Source organism: Leopardus geoffroyi, chromosome E3, assembly GCF_018350155.1.
Source record: "Leopardus geoffroyi isolate Oge1 chromosome E3, O.geoffroyi_Oge1_pat1.0, whole genome shotgun sequence".
NCBI lineage: Eukaryota > Metazoa > Chordata > Mammalia > Carnivora > Felidae > Leopardus > Leopardus geoffroyi.
The window spans coordinates 9,370,770-9,391,847 of record NC_059340.1 but is presented as its reverse complement, the minus strand read 5'-3'; the positions used below and the strand labels follow the sequence as shown (position 1 = coordinate 9,391,847).

Genomic DNA, 21,078 nt, shown 5'->3' with positions numbered 1-21,078 from the left:
CCTGCTCAGCAGGCTGCCGTCTGCTGGTGTCCAGTTAGCATAGGTTCCTGCCTGTGGCTGTGCTCGCCAGCCTTCGCAATGAGCCAGTCGGGCCCCAGGCTGTGCCAAGGGCCCACCGTGTGCTCATCCTGGTTTTGGACCAGGCCCTGCCACTGACAAGTATGATCTTGAGCAAGTCAAGCCCAGCTCTCTGAGCCTCAGTTTCCCCCTCAGAGACAGGGATTATAATCACCTCCTGCAGCTCGTTGCAACAATGAAATTTGGCTTATGTGAAAATGCTCTGTAAGCTCTAAAGGGAGGTGGGTAAAGCCATGGGCCACGTGTCTGGGGGACACCCAGCCCCAACCCCACACAATGGTAATAATAATCTTCCCTTCCTCTAGGAAGGACGGCAGGAGAGTAAGATCATGGTGCTCTAGGTCCCTGTATTAGTTGGCTATTGCTGCATAACAAATGATTCCCAGATCCAGCAGCTTGGAATAGCAAACATTTATTATCTCACAGTTGTTGTGGGTCAGAAAATTCGGAGCAGCTTAGCTGGATGGTTTGGCTCAAGGCCTGCCTTGAGGTTACAGGTGGGGCTGCCAGCATCTGAAGCCGACTGGGGCCGGAGGGTCTATTTCCCGCTCACTCGCACAGCCATTGGTGGGAGAGCCCAGCATCTCGCTGGGTTTTGGCAGAAGGCCCCAGTCCTATGCCGTGAGGGCCTCTTCTTGAGGCTATGTATTCCCACAGTGTAGCAGCTGGCTTTTCCCCAGAGCTGATCAGAGAAAAGGAAGTAAGGCAGAAAAGTTGCAATGTCTTTGATGGCCTAGCTTTGGGTCATATGTCATCCTCCTTCCTGTGTGGCTCGTGGTCACATAGGCCAGTCCTGATATAGTGTGGGATATCAGGAGGTGAGATCACTGAGGGCCACTCTGGAGAATGGTGGCCAATGTCCCCTGCTCCAGGACTTACACAGTCACTTCATATGCCAGAACCTTCCCTTCCTCCTTCACCCTCACTCTCTCTTCTGTCACTAAAGACCCATCGTAGGGCCTCTACAATGCCTCTTTGGCCAGGTCCTCAGTTCCTCCCTACTGGCCCTGCCCAGTGAAGATCCTCGTGACTTCTCTCCTGAGCACCCAGGCCCTTCTGATCCAAAGTGCACATGCCGCATGCAACCTTTGTTGGCTCCCCAGCATATACAGACTCCCAGGTGAGCCCCTCAGCCCCTGTGACTGGCCTCCTCCACCTCTCCAGCCTGAGCTGGTAGGCAATGGGAGAGGCCTTAGGCATCTGTCCCAGGCAGGGTGACCTATTGAGAAAATAGGGTTGTTAAGATATATTTGGACTCGTTTCCAGATCCCTCATTGTCCTAATCATCTTTCTGGTCATTCATTCATTCATTCATTCATTCAAATAGTGACTGAGTACCTACCTGCTAGGTCCTGTGTCAATCCTATGAGGTGAGTGTTATAATTATTTCCATCTTAGAGATGAAGAAACTGAGGCTTGGAGGTGGCATAACCTGTTCAAGTTCCCAGAGTAGGTGGGAATAGTCATATCTGGCTCCTGATGCCAGGGTCTGAAGCTTCCAAGCATGGACTATGGGGTGCTAAGGATGTCATATGTCCCAAAGAGGCCTCCCTCCCCTGGGCCCTACTCATAAACACACAAGAAGCCTGGGCTTGGCTGAATGGGGCATCTTGGCTGTTTTGTGAGGGGTGAAGGCCTTGGCCAGGGCAGAGGCTGTTCTGGAACCAGCTCCAGCCTCACCTCTCTGTTTTCGGTGCCTGGCAGGGCCACTCAGGGTGGAGGCATTTCTCAGATACAGATACCCTAAACTAAGCCATCACACCGTGCCCCTCTGCCCCATAAAAGGCCACTATGGGGCTCGAGTCCTGGGGAGGCAGGACGGTGCCCAGCACAGGAACTGCCCCTGCTGATTGGCCCTGCCTAGGGCATCTACACCCCCGGCTGCCCAGGTGGGTGCATCCTCAACATGGGGACAGGGCAGGTGCAGGGATTAGGAGGCTGGAGACTGAGCCCTAGGAGGTGGCAGGACTGCCCCCACCTTGTCCCTCTGAGGGAAGCCTGGTCCGAGGCAAGGAGGGCAGAGAGCAGGCTGTTCGTACGTGGCAGGACGGTGGGATTGAGACCTCAGAGGAGCTGGGGATGGGCAGAATGGCTTGGAGAAGCCTCGGTGAGGAGGCAGGTAGCTGGTGGGGCTCTGGCATGCCCTCTGTCCACCCCAGCCTGCGGGGGGTTGAGGGGAGGAGGGAGCTGGTGTGGTGCCTGTCCCCGACCTGCACCAGGCCTGGTGGTGTCATGGGACAAGTCCTGGATAGGGATGCTGAACCGAGGAATCTAGTCCCAGTCCTGCCAACCCATTTACTGTGTGACCTTGGGCAGGAGCTTCAGCCTCTCTGGGCTGAGTTTTCACATCTCGAGATGAGGAGGTTGCATGTGATGATCTGGAAGTTTTGTCTGTGCTGACTACTTTTAAGTTCGTGGAAGGACCAAGTGACGTGCTAGCCTCTTCCATTCTCTTCCACCTCACCGGCTCCCACCCTGTCCCAATCCTTCGGCCATTTCCGATTTCCAGCCCTGAGCCCCCAAGCCGAAGACCAGTGACTTCGGGGGAATTTTCCAGAGCCTTGCAGTGCACAGATCGTCACGGTCAACCTCTGTCTTTCCTGGAGGCTGGCTGGGCAGGCATTTTTGGCTTAGAGAAGCAGAGCGGAGTGCCCAAGGCCACACGGCCTGGGAGGCCCAGGGCTGGCCTGTCAAGGGCAGTGCTAACTACACGCGTCTAGCGGGCCTGGGTGGGCAGTGGGGGACGCAGGGGAGTGCTGGCCCAGCTGCGGGGTGTCAGGCTGAGTCCCTAGAGAAAGACCCCTTATTTCTCTAGCTCTGCGCTTTCTGGACCATCCACAGGATGAAAATGTATACAGATTCCTGGCCCCTGGCCTCCTGAATGGGGTCCCTGGAATGGTGCATGGGGATTCTTCCGCCTCCTGAGGTTTGCAGCCGCTGGTCTGGATGACCTGGGAAGGGTGGGATGGGGTGAGGCCGCTGTGCAAGCAGGCCTCAGCCCTGCATGGGGGTGCCGCCTGCAGCCTGCCTGGGAGGCTGGACTCGTAGTGGCTGCTGTCTCGAGTTGGGCACCCGAAGACACCTGGCTTGGGCCAGGAGCTAGGAGGGAGTTTATAAGGCATTCTTGCAAAACACATTCAGGGCAACAAGGCCGTAGCTGTTTTCTCTTTCCTGAACAACAGCGTTATCTTTTTCTTGGCCAGCTTGGCAGAGCCAATGTTGCCAAAAGGATTAAACTAATCCTGTTATCGTCCCTGTGGATCTCCGTGAGGGGCCTGATCGGGTTTCCTTCCTTGTGGGGCATGACCCACCCGCCCTCCGCCCCAAAGCCAAAGGGTTTCTCAAAGGCCCTGGGAAGCTGCCTCTGGGGTGAACAGGGTCTCTGAGACCACATGCGTGCAAAGCCGTTCCTCAGCAATGCACTGAGGGCCGCTTGGGAAAGAATTTTGTGAAAAGTGATCCTGAAAACCAAAAGTGATTGGTAACGAGGGGTTGATCAGTATCTTTTACTAGAGGGCTAGTCCTCTGAGGTCACTGGTTCTCCCAGGGAGATTTCACCTGGGCTTCCCACATGCAAAGCGCTGAACCCCGGGCGCCCTTCTGTCCCTCTCCTCGCCTTAGGAGCCATTTACTGGTTTCCCCAGCCATGCGGGCTCCCAGCAGTCATCTTTAGAAATCGGAGAACATCCCAGCAGATATTTTCCCCTTCATTCAGCTTGTTACTCAAACCAGCTTTGGAAAGTGGGTAGGCTAGGGGTGCCTGGGTGGCTCAGTCGGTTGGGCATCTGACTTTGGCTCAGGTCATGATCTATCTCACAGTTGTGAGTTTGAGCCCCGTGTCAGGCTCTGTGCTGACAGCTCAGAACCTGGAGCCTGCTTTGGATTCTGTGTCTCCCTCTCTCTCTGCCCCTCCCCTGCTCATACTCTATCCCTCTCTCAAAAATAAATAAACATTCAAAAAAAATTTTTAAATTAAAACAAGAGGAAAGTGGGTAGGATTTCCCCTGTTTTGCAGACAAGAAACTGAGGCCGGGAAATGGGGACAACACACCCAGGGTCAGAGGCACATTTCCCTGAAGCTGCAAGACCCCCGTTTGCTGTAAAAAAAAAAAAAAAAAAAAAAAAAAGAAACCTGAAAATTATGGCTAAAAACACCGTGAGTGAGCTTTAACTTTTCTGTCATTATAAAACATCCATCTGTGACCTTATTTCTCAAAATGGAACAAAATCTGGGTCATGGTATTTGTAATATTCTATCCTTTTTTCTTATTTTAAAAAATTTTTTTAATGTTTATTTATTTTTGAGAGAGCGGGAAAGAGCACGAGCAAAGGAGGCGCAGAGAGAGGCTGAGACAGAATCCGAAGCAGGCTCCAGGCTCTGAGCTGTCGGCACAGTGCCCGACGTGGGGCTTGAACGAGCCATGAGATCATGACCTGAGCCGAAGTCAGACGCTTAATCGACTGAGCCACCCAGGCGCCCCTTGCGTTCTTTTTTCTTGAAGGGGACCCCAGGGTGCATCGGCCCTTGGGAAACCTGCTCTAGTCCTGCCAGGGTCCCTCGGGACCAGGTGGCAGGATGGTGGCTCCAAGGCAGCTTGGAGCTTTCCTTCTACCTCCTCCTGCCCTTCCTCCTGCCCCTCCCTACCCCCACCCTGATCTCATTCCCACTGTCCTCAAGATGATGGGTTGGTATGTTTCGCCTGCTCTGTTTCTCTGCAGAGGTGGGTGGTGAGTTCATGAGAACTGATTGGCATAGACATTCTTACTTCATATGGTACTCGGAAAATAAGTCTATAATCTCTGTTAAAAGGGATTGGATTAACTCATATTGTAAAGGTGGAAACGGCCCGGGGATGTATGTCAGCTCATTCAAAGGGAACTTGAGCCAGCCAGAGATTTCACAGATGGATGGGTTGCCTGACAAGGCAGCGAGTGCCTCGTCAGGGGGTGTATGCAAAAAGTGGCTGGAAGCCATGAGTTACTGAAAAAGTAGGTTCCAAATTTGGGGAGGGGTGGCGTGTAAGGTTTTCAACACCTCCGGGACCCTGCGAGTCTGTGAGGGCGGATGCGTGGAAAGAGACCAATGCAGGATAGAGATGAGTGAGCACACAACAAAAGGTCTCAGGGCTGGGTTTGGGCAGGAAGAGGCTTGGAAGTGAGGGTGGCCTTGGCTGGATGAACACTCTGTCAGCTCAGCGTTGCCACATTTGGGGCAAGCGGTTGTCACCAGGGCGGCTCTCCTGACATTCCTCCCAGCTGTTCTCTGCCCTGTTGTGAGGCTCTTGTTTTTTTGTTTTAAGCTATGTCTTTAAGTTTGTTGATTTATTTTGAGAGAGACACAGAGAGACAGAGAGAGAGAGAGAGAGAGAGAGAGAGGTGGGGAAGGGCAGAGAGAAGGAGAGAGAGAGAATCCCAAACAGGTTCTGCATTGTCGGCACGGAACCCGATGCGGGGCTCGATCTCATGAACCACAAGATCACGCCCTGAGCTGAAAACCAAGAGTCAGACACTTAACCGACTGAGCCACCCAGGCGCCCTGAGGTTCTTGCTTTCTGAGAGCCTGTGTCTGCGCCAGGATGCTCGGGCCAGCTCAGCCCCTGCCCCTGCTGGATGCAGTGTAAGATACCTCCATGGGGGTAGGCGTCTCCAGGTGGGACCCCGGAAGAAGATCTGCTCGTTACCTTCACACAGGTGCTACAGAGGTAGAACCTGACAACCCAGAGGGACCCGAGAGCCTTACCTACAGCACGTCACACACCAGACCAGGTCAGAGCCTCAGTGTCCTCATCTGTATTATGGGAACATTAGTACACACCTTTTGAGATCGTGTGAGGTTTTAGTGAGATCTGTGGTTCTCAAACCTCAGCCTCCAACAGCATCCCTTGAGAGGGGGGCTTTCATTGACACACAGATTTGGGGATCCCCTCTCCCCCAGAGTTGCTGATTCAGTGGACTTGGGAAGAGGTCTGAAAGGTGGCATTTCTAGCCAAGTCCCAGGTGTGATGCTGGTTTGGGGACCACACTTCGAGAATCACTGAACCACACCGGTGTCCAGGAGACCACCAGCCCCTCCGGGCCGGGGATCAGCTCTACCCTACTTCTGTTTCTGCGAGGTGGCCGCTCAGGGCGAGCGCACGGCGGTGCTGTCAGTACCTGTGGGCGAGCCGTTTGAACTGCGCGTGAATGGAAGCCAAGCAGTCTCCTCCTCAGAGGCCCTTCGAGATGGTTGTCAGGGGGTTCCGGTCGCCATGGCAACAGCTGGCCACAGCTCTGCGATTTGGGGAACGTAACCACTTACGGGGCTCTTTGCGATATTGGGGAAAGAGTGCAGAGGTCCTGTCCTAGAGCACGTGGACAAGAACGTGGGCAATGTGGCTTTCGAAACCTCCCTTTGCCAGGCCACTGTTTTGCTGTTTGCTGGCAGTGAACCTACGAAGGATTTAAACTTTGGTTGCATAACAGAGAAAGGAACAAAGGGAAGGGTGGGTGTGTGGCTGGGTAGGGAGTGGGAAAGAGGAAGGAATCCTTATTCCTGAGAACCACAATGCGCTTGGCCTTGACACACATAGACCTGTGTTATCCTCACCCAGGCCCTAAGGGACCACATCACAAGGGCCCTCCCGGGACCCTTCCAAGGCCACACAGCTCGCAGGACCTTGGCAGTCCAGATTGGAAACCCACCTGCTGTTGCCAAAGGCCGTGTTTGTTCCTTCACTTCAGGTCTGCCTCTTTGAAACTGTTGAACTTTGGACATGGTTTGAGGGGACCCGGGGGTGTGGGAGTAGCAGGGAGGCGGTGAGCAAGCCTTGGGGGGAAATGTTTTCAACACCTCCGGGAGCCAGGCCAGTAGGTTGGTTATATTCTGGACTTCGCCCTTCGTAGCAACCGCCCCCTCCTCTTCATTCGCTTTCGTGTTTGGATCCATCTGAGCCAGACTTTGGATGACGCACCCCCACCCCCAGTTCTGGCCAAGTTAACCCAGTAAGGCAGTGGTTCTTGTATTCCCATGTGCTGATTGATTTAAAGTTTCAATTTCTGTCTTGCCTGCAGAGATCCTGACCCAGTGGCTGGGGAATTGCATTTAACAGGCCCCGTGATGACTCTGTTGGAGGCAGCCCATTGCCTGCCCTTTGAGACATCCAGAGCCTCTGCCTTCCCCTGTATGTTCCAGGTGCCTTCTGGAAGCCCCCAGGTTTCAGGGCCTTCTTATTCTAGTGCCCCAGCCGCTTCTGCCCTCTCCTCTCTGCTGTTCACTGGGAATAATTTATCCAGCCCCCACAGCACTGTGTACACACAGGAGAGCCACAGCTGTCCCCAGCTGGCCAGCACACCCTGCAGCCAGCTCGGCCACATACACCTGGCTCATTAAGCCCAGCAGTCCGCCCCTCTGCTCTGTTTCATAAGGACCTGGCTCACGACCAGAGGCCTGAAGTGGGAGGCTCTGCGCAGGCCAAGCCAGCTGTCCCTGACATCAGAAAGGAACTGTGATGTCTTGAGCCCTTTGGAAAAGGGATTTGGGCAGAGAAGCATCCCATCTGTGGAGAAAAAACTGACTTTGGGGTGCCCCAGCCAGAAGGGGCTGCTGCTCTAGTTCCCTGCCTCAGTTTCCTCCCCTGTAAGAGAGGGGACAAGACCAAGGGCTCATCGAAGAGCTTCAGGAAGTTCAGGGTCCTAGGCATGAGGTTTGGCCGTGGGCTTAGAGGTCAGGGAGGTGCGTCTTCAGGCTCTACCCTCCTCTCCTCTTTGACAGTGAGGCTCACCTGTGTACTGGCCTTCTACCCTGCTGTCACACATCCATCCTTTTGCTCATGATCACAAGCCTCAGGATGCCTGTGAGAAATGGCAAATGGAAGGCACAGGATACCTGCCCCCGCCCCCACCCCCCATTTTGCGGATAAGGAAACTGATTTCTTATCCAGGAAGGGAAGTAAAGAGACTAACCATGCATCTGGTTAGCAGTCAAAGCAGAATTTGGCCCTTGACCTCCTGATGGAGGTTCTGTGCATCTGTGCTTGGGTGACTGCCTCATCCCTGGCCCTGCAGGTATCAGGAAATCTGCCTGCGGCATCGGGAAATCTGCAAAATCATTTCCCCTGCATGCTTACGGAAACCTCCCGAGGGAAGAGGGCCAGGGCGATGCTTAATTTGACAGACTTGGAGGGCCCTGGTGGCATTTCAGACACCACGTCAGAGAGCTGGTGTGACACTTAGCATTTTTGAGCAGTGAGGAGGCTGCCTTCAGTTTACCAGCCGCCCCCCTCTGCATCTGTGGGCAGTGTCAACCCAACTTCTCTGAGCGCCCAGCTGACCTACGACCCACTTTGCTGTCAGCACAGAGCCCGACGGTGGGGGCCCGAACCCACAAACCGTGAGATCATGACCTGAGCTGAAGTTCCACGCTCAACGGACTCAACCACCCAGGCGCCCTGGGCATGAAGACTCTTAAAGAAACTCCAAGGTCATGGGGCACCTGGGTGGCTCGGTGGGTTAAGTGTCAAACTTCAGCTCAAGTCATGATCTCACAGCTCGTGAGTTCGAGCCCGGTGTCAGGCTCTGTGCTGACGGCTCAGAGCCTGGAGCCTGCTTCGGATTCTGTGTCTCCCTCTCTCTCTGCCCCTCCCCATTTGTGCTCTCTCTGTTTCTCTCTCTCTCAAAAATAAATAAACATTAAAAAAAAAAAAAAAAAAAAAAAAGAATCTGCGTGCCCACGAAAGAGGAAGCCTGAGTCAGAAGGAGTAGAGAAGAGTCAGGCCCCTGGAACAGGGGCCCCGAGAGGCTAAGGCTAGAGCCCTCAGCAGAGGGGGCTGCCTGGGCACAAGTGTGGGGAGTCCATACCAACCTGGGGAATGGTACCACTCCAAAGTAAGAGCTGAACAGAGACCTCAGGAGCTGAGTGGGTGTCCCAGGGTAGGGGTTAGGGGGAAGGGGGGTTGGGGAAGATCCAGCCTGACACTCCCAGGGATGGGGTGAGGTGGGGAGGGTTTGAACAAACTTGACAAGCTCACATGGGCACCAGGTTTGTCATAGTTCATACTTACTAGTTGTAGGATCTTGGGGAACTTGGGACAAATCCCTTCACTCTCTGAGCCTTTGTTTACTCATCTGTCAAGTGGGGATAAAAGTGTATACTTTTTTTTTAATGTTTATTTCTTTTTAAGAGAGAGCGAGAGAGAGCACACAAGCAGGGGAGGGGCAGAGAGAGAGGGAGACACCGAATCCGAAGCAGGCTCCAGGCTCTGAGCTGTTAGCACGGAGCCCAATGCAGTGAGATCATGATCTCCCCTGAAGTCGGACTCCTAACTGCCTAACTGACTGAGCCACCCAGGCGTCCCACGTATACGTCTGAGAGAAGATTTGCAGTAACATGTAGAGAGTGATGAGCCCAGAGCTTGGGATCTATTTGGTACTCAATAAATCGTAGTTAGTCCCCTCTATCCCATAGCAAGTGGGAGCCCATTACAAGTGCTCAATAAGCATTTGGTTCTATAGAGCAAGAGAAGGTTCCAAGGGATCATGGTGATCAAAAGGTAGTGATACAAGGTAAGATTAGCTTTGGAGGATGCTACAGTTTAAAGGCTGCTCCCAGGGAAAGACACTTTGTCTGTTGCAGGTGCAATGAGTTTTCACATTGTTCATGTTCTGGAGAACCTTATGGGGGAAATGTGTGGGACTGGACTGCCTGCAGCAGATAATAGCCCTGGTGCCCCCCCCCACCCCACCCCATCACTCCCTTAAAAGATCACACATTCACAATGAACTGTTAATGCGGTCACACCTGCACCTGTTCAGTGGTGATAGCTCCCCCGCTCCAAAACCCAATAAGCCAGGGCCCTGGGCAGGCCACCAAGTCCTTGTCCTGCAATGACCACAGTCCAGTCCCTAGCTCCCACCAACCCCAGTCTAGTCTCTGTAACTCCAGCCCACCTTTCCCGAATCCTCTGTGGCTCATCTAACACATGCCTCCTGTTGCCTGTATTTGGCAAGACTTGGGGGCAGAGAGACAGACAGAGGAGACCCCAGACACAGACATGACCTGGACGGACTCCAGATCAAAAGGAGACCAATATTCTGGAGATGTGACTTAAAGTAGGAAATAGTTGGGGCCTTGGAGGGCTGGACAGTAGTGAGAAGCCATCACTCCAGGAGGGCTAAGGGCAGCTTTTCGGAGGTGGGCACATTGGTGGGACACAGACATATAAACATGAAACAAGAATGACATTCCTGATGGCTCAGAGGAGTAAAAATGCACGGCGCATACCAGGATTTGTTCAATTTTGCTGGAGTGTAGAGTTTATGGAGGAAAGTCATAAAGACCAAACTGGAAAGATAAGGCTGGCTTCTGAACACCCTTCCAGACTAAGGAGATCCATCCTTTCCACGCACTTTGATTGTGCACCTGCTATGAGGGCTGAAACAGATAGGAACTCACACTCCGTCCTTGACAGTGACTTGTCTGGATGGGGGCAGGGGGTTGTTCAAGAACCCTGGAGGGGGTCTCTGGAAAAAGCTTGATAAACCAGATCCAGGGAGAGACAGAAGACCTGTTTCTTTTACATCATGCCTGGGTGGGGCGGGGTGGGGTGAGGGGAAAGAACCTTTGGAAAGAGGGCAGCTGCACAGGAAGAGCCCTGAAGTCACAGGGCTGATTGGCTCATCTGTGCACACTCTGCCCAATGTTACAGCAGTGTCAATGCCGCTTGTTGCCTGGACTTCCCACGTGAGACAAAGCCAAAAACACATATAGAACGTAAACATTATCAAGCTCATTCGTGAAAATGTCGAGGGGCAGACGGCTGAACGTGGGAAGCAGAGGTGGGGGCACAGAGCAACAAGGACAAGGATACATCATGATAACATCATGGAGTATGAAGAGATATGCCTGCAGTGGATGGACGGAGAAAGGTCCAAGGCTGCTGCTTCAATTATAAAGATGACTAGTAGAGGAAGTAAAGTAAGTTATAAGTAATTATGTTGAAATGTGCGGGCAAGGGAGACAGGTTGTGGTTTTAATGACCATTAGCAGGACTGAAGAGGTAACACCTCAAATATGGGACAACAGTCAGCCACAAAGATTTATTTACCAGCATGGCAATAAGGACCAGAATAAAGTGCTAAACAAGTTAAGAGGTGATTCTTTCTGGGCAGTGAAGATAAAGGGGAAAAGGAGGAGAATTGGCAGGAAACTCTTGTCCGAAACCCACATGTGTCTGATTTTGATTTCAGAAAAATCAAGTGTGTAGTTACTAATCTTTAGGGACTGGGAGCCAGTAAAAGAATTGGTTCTTGGGGCGCCTGGGTGGTGCAGTCGGTTAAGCGTCCGACTTCAGCCAGGTCATGATCTCGTGGTCCGTGAGTTCGAGCCCCGCGTCAGGCTCTGGGCTGATGGCTCAGAGCCTGGAGCCTGTTTCCGATTCTGTGTCTCCCTCTCTCTCTGACCCTCCCCCGTTCATGCTCTGTCTCTCTCTGTCCCAAAAATAAATAAACGTTGAAAAGAAAAAAAAAAAAGAATTGGTTCTTTGGCCAGAGACAAGGTTGTTTGGGTATTTTTAAAAAATGTGTTAGCATTCAACTTAGGGTAAGTACATAGTGTTTTCTTTTTCTTCTTTTTTAATTCTTTTTTAAATGTTTTAAATGTTTATTTTTGAGAGAGAGTGAGACACAGAGTAGGAGTGGGGGAGGGGCAGAGAGAGCGGGAGACACAGAATCGGAAGCAGGCTCCTGGCTCTGAGCTGTCAGCACAAGCAGGGACAATGTGGGGCTCCAACTCACGAACCCGCGAGATGGTGACCTGAGCTGAAGTCGGACGCTCAACTGACTGAGCCACCCAGGCACCACAGCAACTTTCTCTAAAAACACAAACAGTAGGTCTCTACAACTGCTATCACTTTCATTTTTTAAAATCAATTTATTCGAGATTGTTCTATGTCAGCAGTGAACTTCCTCATTTGTCCTTTTTATAGCTGGGTGATATTCATGTACTGATGTAGCAACAATAAATGACAGTGTCTATTTCCCCATGGCTCCGCCCATAGTGTCTCATCAAGTTTTTGGGGTTTGTCATCATCATAGATTAAAAAGCTTATCCCACACTGGGTGTTGTATGGAAACCATTTTGACAATAAATTTCATATATTGAAAAAAATTAAAAAATAAAACTCCTAAGGAAAAAAAAAAAGGTTATCCCAACTGAGTTTTGATTTGCATTTCTTTTACGTGTGGGGTTGAAAAACTCTTCCTATGGTGAAAGGCCATTTGTATTTCTTTTTTTCTGTGAACTGATGATTGATATCTTTTGTCCACTTATGTTAATTTGTTTTTTCTCATTAATTAGTGCAGCTCTTTATGAGGGAAACTAGTCCTTTGATTCTTAATAATAGCAAATATTTTCCATTTGTCTTTTGACTTTGCCTGTAGGTCTTTTTTTTCTTTTTATGTTTATTTTTGAGAGACAGAGAGAGAGTACGAAAGCAGGGGAGTGGCAGAGGGAGAGGGGGGTGGGGACAAAGGATCAGGAGCAGAGAGCCCGATAGGGGGCTTGAATTCATGAATTCAGAGATCATAACCTGAACCAAAATTGGATGCTTAACCAACCGAGCCACCCAGGTGCCTCCCGTCTGCAGGTCTTTGGCACACAAGTTTTTATTTTTATGTAGGCAGATTTCCCAACCTTTCATTTATGTCTTTTGGAGTTTGTCATAACTCAGAACTCCCTTTTGGAGATTAACAGGAAATTCTCCAATGTTTCCTTGTAGGACTTTGCCTTTTTCTTCTTTTTTACATCCTTTTAAATTTTTTATCCATCAGGAATGTATATTGGTGTGGAGTGTGAAGTGTGTACCCAACCTACTTTTTTTTTTCCAGCGGGCCAGCGAGAGTGTGTTCTGGGGAGGACGAGACAGGGACAGGAAGGCAGGGCAGTGAGCAGAGAGGTACTTGAAGAAGCTTCCCTGAAAGTGGGTGTAGAAGAAACCGGAGTGACACGCACAGTCTTCAGGAACCGCTGACATCATCCAGGTGAGAGTTGAACCCAGGGAAGCCTGAACTAGGGCAGAGGCAGCAGATAAGGTGAGAAGGGGGAGGGAGGGTCCTGGATATAGAATCCATAGGACTCGGTTACTGGTTCAATGGGGAAAAGCACCAAGGTGTCTGTTCCTGCCTCAGTGATCTATGATTAGCGATCAGTGTCGTAATTTGTGGCTTCACGGAAGCAGGGTACAAGGATTCAGAGTCAAAGGCTGAAGCCTCCCAGGGACACCCAGGGAAGATGTTCAACAAGATATTGGGAAGGTGGGAGGGAGTAGAAGAGATCTGGAAGAGGAATTTCCCTACCCCTCTCTTGAGGGCCAAGTGAAAGAGTTACACCTTTCCTTGCTTGGTTGGACAGGGTGCACCTCACCCTGAGGGCTATTACATTTATCACATCTGTTGGAGGGACTGGTTCTTGACAGACTGGCTCCAGAAGCCTAGAACTGGGGCCACAGGAATAATCTCTCTCAAAGTATTGTTGTTGGTTGGCTGGTCCCGTCTTTAAAGATGGAGAATGGGCTCTGAAAGAAGTGAGTTGCCCACCGTTCCAAAAGGAATTTGCAACAGAGCCTCTACTACTACCGATATGACGACTACTACTACTGGCAACGACTTCCATTTGTAGACCACTTACTACTGCACTGAGTTAAATCTTTTAGAAACACAAGTTATATCGCCTAGTCCTCCAAAATCAGTAACAGGCTCCCAGAGGTCAGCGCACAGAGCCTGATGCGGGGCTCAAACTCACAAAACCGTGAAATTATGACCTGAGCCGAAATCAGGAGTAGGACGCTTAACCGACAGAGCCACCCAGGCGCCCCCAGAGGTGGGGTTCTTAACCACGACCAAAGCAGCCGGACCTTTCCAGCCAGAGGCGTCCTCTGCCCCCTCTCCGCCTCCGCGGTCCAGTGCTCGCCCCCAGCCTGATCACTTCCCGTCCCCTACCCCAAGCAGGCCCGCATTCCCGTCCCGGCCCTCCGCGAACTGGGTTAGGGAACTGGGCCGCGGAGGAGAGGAAGCGCGAACACACGCAAGCGGCAGCCGGCAGCAACAGGCCAGACAATCTCGGCGCACAGCCACGGCCCCGCGGTGACCCACAAAGCGGGGCAGCCCGCCCGGGTACCGGCAGCGTAACGAGCACTGAGACGCCCGCCGCCAGGAGAGCCCCACGCCAAGCTCTCTGGCCCGGCGGCGGGGCGGGACCGCTAAGGGGGCGCGGCCGGGCCGGACCGTACCAACAGCTCGGATTTGCGGGGGGGTTGAGGGGGACGTGGGCGGAGGAGCCCGGCGCTGACAGCGCGCGCGCGCGGCTCGGTGGGGCGGGGCAGAGTCCCGAAGGCCACGCCTCCACCCCCGCGGCTGGCGCGGGCTGTGGTAGCGCTTCAGTGGTGCGGGCCTGCGTCCTGCTCAGGTGGCCACAGTGTTGCCGGGCCGCCCGTGGTGAGTGCGTGCTTTCGTGGGTGTGGGGTTGAGAGGTCAGGGCGCCGGGGCTCTGGGTGTCGGCGCTCCTGGGCCCGGCCGCTTTCGGCCGCTTCAGCTGCCCGAGCCCTCGGCGCTGGGGCGGGCTCTCGGGCCGGGTCGCTGCGTGTCTCAACTGGCGCTCTCACGGAAAGCGCGGCGCCCACCCTGGCTCTTCCAGGGGCGGCCTTTCCCCTCGCGCTGACCTCTCGAGGAGGCTTGAGGGTCGTGGTTTTCACGGCCGAGGGCGCCCGACGGGCCCTTCCGCCGAGGGCCGAGCCTCGGTGTCAGAGGGCTTGAGCTGCAATCTCCGCTCCGCCACCCTCGGCCAAGCCGCTTTTCCCCTCTGAGGCTCAGTTTCCCCATCTGTACAATGGTCCTCAGGAGAAGGCCAAGTTATTGCGGTAACTCACGTAGGAGATGCTCTGTGAATGCGACTGGAACCCGAATCCGACCCTACAGCATCAGGTGGACTCAGTCGAGGGCTCAGGGGAGCCTGCCAGCCCTTCCTCCCCTGAGAATCTTACGGGGTGCGGGCAAGGGCATCCCTGGGGGGCAATGCCCCCTCCAGGGCAGGTGCCTTGGCGGCCGCTGCGACACATCGTTGCCGGGGTCTGCTGATTAGTCGTGACCCCCTTAGCTCGTGGGAGGAATTGGGTAAGAGGTCAAGGTCTCCTGGGAGATGAGGGGGCTGCAGGGAACTTGACCTCGACATTTTGCTTACATTTCTCAAGCCCATTGTGTAAGCTGATGACCAGTACGGAAGAGTTTGGGTCCCTTTCAGTGAAGGTGGCTGCCCCTTCTCTCAGACCCACAAAACACAGCCTTTCCTTTGAATTTGGCTGGGCTGGGATTCTAGAGCTCTAGCATCCAGGGAGATGGGGCTGGAGCGGGCAGTTCTGGATTTGAATCTTGGCACCTTGGCAGGACCCTTAACTTCTTGGAGCCTTTGTTGCCTCCTCGGGAGTGCAGCTACTGATACAGCCCCGTCTGCCACCCACACAGGGTTGAGGTTCTGAGCATCAAAAAAGGCTTGGAGGGTGCCACTGAGAACGGTGACCTTCCGTGTGAGCAGATCAGTTAACTAACGCTCTGGGATCCAGTGTCCTTACTGCGCTGTTACTCCTCGGGCCCTCTCGTTTGGGGAGGAGACATTGGTTCCAACTCCTCGCAAGTTCTGCCTATGCCGATGGCTCCCCTTTGGATGGTTGTGAGTCCTAGTTGGTAGAGCAGTGAACCCAGAAGGGAACGCGTTCTTTTCTCGGGGGCCCTCTGCGGAGGTCTTCTTTTCTTTTTTGAGAGAATGGACAGTCCTTGCGTTTCTCCTGGTTTGTGTACCAGCTGAGATGAGAAACTGTTTCATCGGGCGGATAGCTTCATCATTGTCTGGAGTGTCCAAAAAACAGGGCTGCATTTCAGAGAATGGAATATTAGCCTTCAGTTGTGTTGGGGTGTTGAAAACTGCAGAGGGGTCTTAACTGTCCCAGATTCTTTGTGTCTAGCACTTGGGGGAAAACAGCAAGTAGGTTTGAGACAGAGAGAACCCCAAGGATGTGCCTCAGCACCTGGGAAGAGCGTTGACTGAAGCCGACGTGAGTAAGGCAGGTGAATACTTCTGGGTGGTATGAGTTTGTGAAAGGCCATGGGTTTGGTCGGTTGCCTGACAAACCTAACATTTTGGAACCTGCCAGTGTCTCTGAGTTGGTTCTTCCTTAACCCCTTGAAAGTCAGGATCTGAGTTACAGAAGTCCACCTGTGCTCAGGAGAGTATTTGGAATCGGGACTGCTTGGCAAATCTAGAACATTTATTTGCTAAACCTATGGAGCGTTTCAGGTTAAGAAGAGTTTAGCTTTTAAACAAAAAATTTTCCCCCTGATGGAAGCTTCTGCAGCTCTATGACCTTCCGTGGTTCCAGAGATCCCAGCTGCCCCTGCAACATCTCTGCTTCCTTGTGACTTAGGAAGGAGCAAAGCACAGGGCTGGGGGTCATGGAACGTGACTTCCAGCTATGGCACTAGCACCGTGTGCCTTTTGGCAAACCACATCGGGCCTGTGGGCCCTCAATTTAATGCTTTGGGATTTAACTTCTATGTTGGATTCATTTCAAAATTAAAATCAGAGGGGTGCCTGGGTGGCTCAGTTGGTTATGCATCTGACTGGAGTTTGGCTCAGGTCATGATCTTGCGGTTTGTGGGTTTGAGCCCAAGCGCAGAGACTGCTTAGGATTCTCTCTCTCCCACCCGCTCCCCCTCTGCCCCTTCCCTGCTCATGCTTGCACTCTTTCTCTCAAAATAAATAAATAAACTTAAAAAAAAATTAAAATCAGAAAAAAATGAGATGGAGAAATGACTGTTTTTATAAAAATGTTTTTTTTTCTGTTTACAAAACTATTAAGTGCTCATTATTAAAATTATAGAAATACACAGTGTATCCGGTGAACATCCCTCATAGCCTTACACTGAGACAAAAAAATCACCACTGGTGGTATAATACGTGTTCTCCAGATATTTTCCTTCACATATAAAGACACTTATTATCTAACTTTGTTTTACTTAAAACGACAGAAATCTTTTACTATTTATTTTTACTATTTAAATTTTTTTTTAAATGATTGTTTATTTTTGAGAGAGAGAGAGAGAGAAAGAGAGAACACAAGTGGGGGAGGGGCAGAGAGAGGGGGAGACACAGAATCTGAAGCAGGCTCCAGGCTCTGAGCTGTCAGCACAGCCTGACACGGGGCTCGAACTCACAAGCTGTGAGATCATGACCTGAGCCGAAGTCACACACTTAACCGACTGAGCCACTCAGGAACGCCTTATTATTTAAATTTTAAATACAGAGTCATACTGTTAAACAGTCATACTGTTTTGAGGCTTGCTTTTTATTCCTTACCATGATGTCTCTATCACTTTGTAAAGATCTACCTCATTCTTTTTTAAAATGACAGAATATTCCAGTAACCAGAATTATTGGGAAAAAATGTATTTTTTGCAGCTTTTTGCTATTGTGAATTCTGCGGCAGCCTTTGTTCTTTATCTTTGTGCCATTGGGCAAATATTTTTGTAGTATGAATTCTTAGAATTAGAAGAGCTGGAACAATGTTTATGAGCTTTTAAATGTATTATTTAACAGATACTGAATACCATATACCAGGCACTACTTAGGTATCGAAGGTTTGGCTATGACAAAACAGACAAACCCCCATGAGTCTGACCTCTTATGGGGGGCAAACAACATAATGGTTTATCAAATGATACCTAATTTGGGATTTAACTTTTTATTACATAGCAGATTCACTTAAAAATGAAAATCAGAAAAAAAGTGAAATGGAGAAATGACTTTTTACAAAAAATGTATTTTTTTCTGCTTACCAAAAAAGGAAGTGCTTTTTATTTAAAAAAGACTATTACAGAAATATGCAATATAGACTGTGAATGTCCTTCATAGCCTTCCACTGCGACATTTTCTTTATCGAGAAAAATAATACAAAGGAGTGTGTGTGTGTGTGTGTGTTTATAGAAATGGTGTGACTTTAAATGTCAATTGGTATTAAACTCCCCTCCAAAAACAGTACCTTATTATGCTCCAGAGACTCAGCATTTTTAAATTCAGAATTCTCAGGTCAGTCATGACAATGCAATGCTAATGGCAAAGAGTGTTTTTATTTCAGGAGAATTTGTGCCAGACTCTGTGTTAAGTTTGTATTCTGTATGCACACGTGTGTGCATGCACACACCCAATATTGTGTGCGTGTGTGTGTATTTTTAAGTTCTTCCGATGACCCCAAAAGGCTAGTGTTGTCATGACCACCTCACAGCGGGGGAGGCCATCTCAGAGATATAGTCATTTGCTCAAGGCTGAGGGTGAAGCTGAGGCCTCACCAGGGCCCCTCTGCCTCCAGAACCTTCGCTCTCCTTTTGTGCTGTGTTATCTCATTTTCTGACTGTACAGGATTTTTTTTTTTTTTGGGGGGGGTGGAAGGGAAATCACATAATCCATATAGTTGTTCAATAATATGATTGTTCCTCCCCACTTCCAATACCAAAACACCGGTAAGTATGTCTGTCTTTTCTTTTTTAATTAAAAAAAAAATATATATATATATATTTTTTTTTTTAAGTAAATTCTACCCCTGATGTGGCTGAAACTCACACCTGTTGAGATCAAGAGTTACATGTCCTTTCTCCTGAGCCAGCCAGGTGCCCCTCAGTATGTTTTAATACGTCTCACTGTATGTTATAGTGTAAGACACATAAATGAAATGAGTATCTTATATATAGAGAGACAATGCCTGTCCATTATTATTATCATCATCATCATATAGGCTACAGAACAAAGCTTCTTTTTCTGTGTAGTTCTGTTGTCTGGCATTCGATAGAGATTTAGACTCCCCTGGCAGGTGGGAGAAGCTCCTGGGTCAGAGGTAGCATACCAGCTTATACAGGTGTTGGCTTGCTCCAAGCCTTATTTGGTTCAGCCATGAAATGGGAGAAAGAATCCACACTCCACCTGCCTCCTGGAACAGTTCAAAAGGTGTTTATTTTCCAGCGGTTAATTCTCCCCATTCTTGGCAGTGTTTCCATCCCTGTGGAATGATGCTTAAAAAACACGTATTTGGCCCTCAGGTTCTAAGAGTCTGTTTAGAGCCTGGTGCAGGCGCTTGAGAATTCTGTCAGGGAGGAGAGCAAACATAAAGCAAGCAATTACGGCAGAATGTGTTGAGTTCGTTCTGGCGAGATAGAGCGTGTGAGATGCTTATCCTTGGTGCTGAGCCCAGCATGTGCTGGGGAACACTCAGGGTGAGCTGCTTTTATATAGGGGTCATGCAAGGCTCCACAGAAGAGGTGACATTTAATTTGGGTCTTGGAGGGTAGGTGGGATTTCACTGAACCCACGAAGGCACACTTCCCCCAGGGGGTGTAGGGTAGAGGTTGCCTGAGGCTTGGAAGCAATCTGGGGCTTATCTGAAGGGGTCTTGTGATCCATGCTAAGTGATGGGAAGGCTTTGAACTAGGTGGATGATGTGACTAGGACAGAGCAGCGTATTCTTGTAGTGGGTTTTCAGACCCTCTCACTGCCAATATCCTCCCTTCTGGGTGAATTGCTCATTTGGGAATCTTACTCCGCTTAAATCTGTACCCTACTGTTTTAGTCTTTTACATCCTGAAAGTGTTGTTCCTTTCCCAACCCCCTCCCCGGGTGAGGTGTTCACATTAGTCATGTACCTGTCAGGGTGTGTGTGTGTGTGTGTGTGTGTGTGTGTGTGAAGGTGGTGGAGGAGTCCCATGAGGCAGACTGTGGCTCTTAGAAGGCTGGTGGCTCCTGTGGGTCGGGTCCACTGGCACCAAATTCATCAGCCTGTTATGCCTGATGCTGGTTGGTGTGGCCACTCGGTTGACACTGGAGTATATTGTGAACAAAGCATCTCGGGGACCTGGTCCTTGTGGGTGTCTTGTGGAGAAAGCTGCTGATGCGGGGGCTTTCTTTCACTTGTAAAAAGGTGACTGTGGAGGGGGGAAATCTCCTTTGATTGGGGTGCTGGAGGGGGAGGGATTCTGATCTTTGCACAGCACCTGCAGATGGCTCAGAGGACTGGACACGCACCTCCCAGAAACTAATCAGTTTCTTTTTTTTTTTTTTAATTTTTTTTTTAACGTTTATTATTTTTGAAACAGAGACAGAGCATGAACGGGGAAGGGTCAGAGAGAGGGAGACACAGAATCTGAAACAGGTTCCAGGCTCTGAGCTGTCAGCACAGAGCCCGACGCAGGGCTCGAACTCACGGACCGCGAGATCATGACCTGAGCCGAAGTCGGCCGCTTAACCGACTGAGCCACCCAGGCGCCCCGAAACTAATCCGTTTCAAGGCTAAACTAGAATATAATGATGGGCCAAATGGTGGCATCATCAGCCATGGACTGTTTCTCAGGGAATTGGATTCTTTCATCTTTATGTGTTTTTGAGAGAGAGAGAGAGAGGGAGAGGGAGAGAGAGAATGATGAGGGGAGGGTCAGAGAGAGAGGGAGACACAGAATCCAAAGCAGGCTCCAGGCTCTGAGGTGCCCTCTGATGTGGGATTTACATAATTTGCTTCTAGGTGAAATTTATGAACTATGTTTAGTCATTTTTTTTTTAATCTCCCCTCATTTAATCTTCAGTGCCTTTTCCGGTGCCCTCCCACCCCCTGCCTCTCTTCCGTATGATCTGTTCCTTTGGTGCTCACGTAACAGCACTGTGGCCTTGTGATACTTTGATCCTCACTGGCATACCACCTCACTGCATTGGGTAGGCTGGGTCTGTACAAAGGTTTGAGGGCGGTGTTGGAACACATGAACTTATGCTCACCTCTGAATCCAGAGGTGTTGACTGTATCTGTAGGTCACTTGGGGTCGGTTTTCAACACTGCAAACAGAGATGGAATGTGTTAGCCAATTGGGCTCAGCTGCTTCTGTGGGTGGGGTTTGGGTTGGGACTCATTCCAAACATCAGCAGGTTTCCTGGCTGGGATTTGTAGT

At 50.7% G+C, this 21,078-nt stretch overlaps 1 protein-coding gene and 1 long non-coding RNA gene across 3 annotated transcripts in view; one reads left to right on the top strand and one right to left on the bottom strand.

Moving 5' to 3' along the window:
- Window positions 1–474: 474 nt before the first annotated feature.
- Window positions 475–7,046, bottom strand: LOC123589323. The gene is made up of 2 exons (XR_006708259.1): window positions 6,232–7,046; window positions 475–1,297 (listed from the first exon to the last, which is right to left on the bottom strand). It is a non-coding gene; the product is annotated as an uncharacterized LOC123589323 (long non-coding RNA).
- A 5,898-nt stretch (window positions 7,047–12,944) lies between these two features.
- Window positions 12,945–21,078, top strand: part of LOC123588950 (NADPH--cytochrome P450 reductase) — a 63,104-nt gene continuing 54,970 nt past the window's right edge. The window contains exon 1 of one of the 2 annotated variants that reach the window (XM_045460389.1): window positions 12,945–13,092. The gene's annotated coding sequence lies outside the window, so the exon portion shown is untranslated. Of the gene's footprint in view, window positions 13,093–14,424; window positions 14,545–21,078 lie in introns of those variants that run through there. The other variant, XM_045460388.1, reaches the window with a different exon arrangement.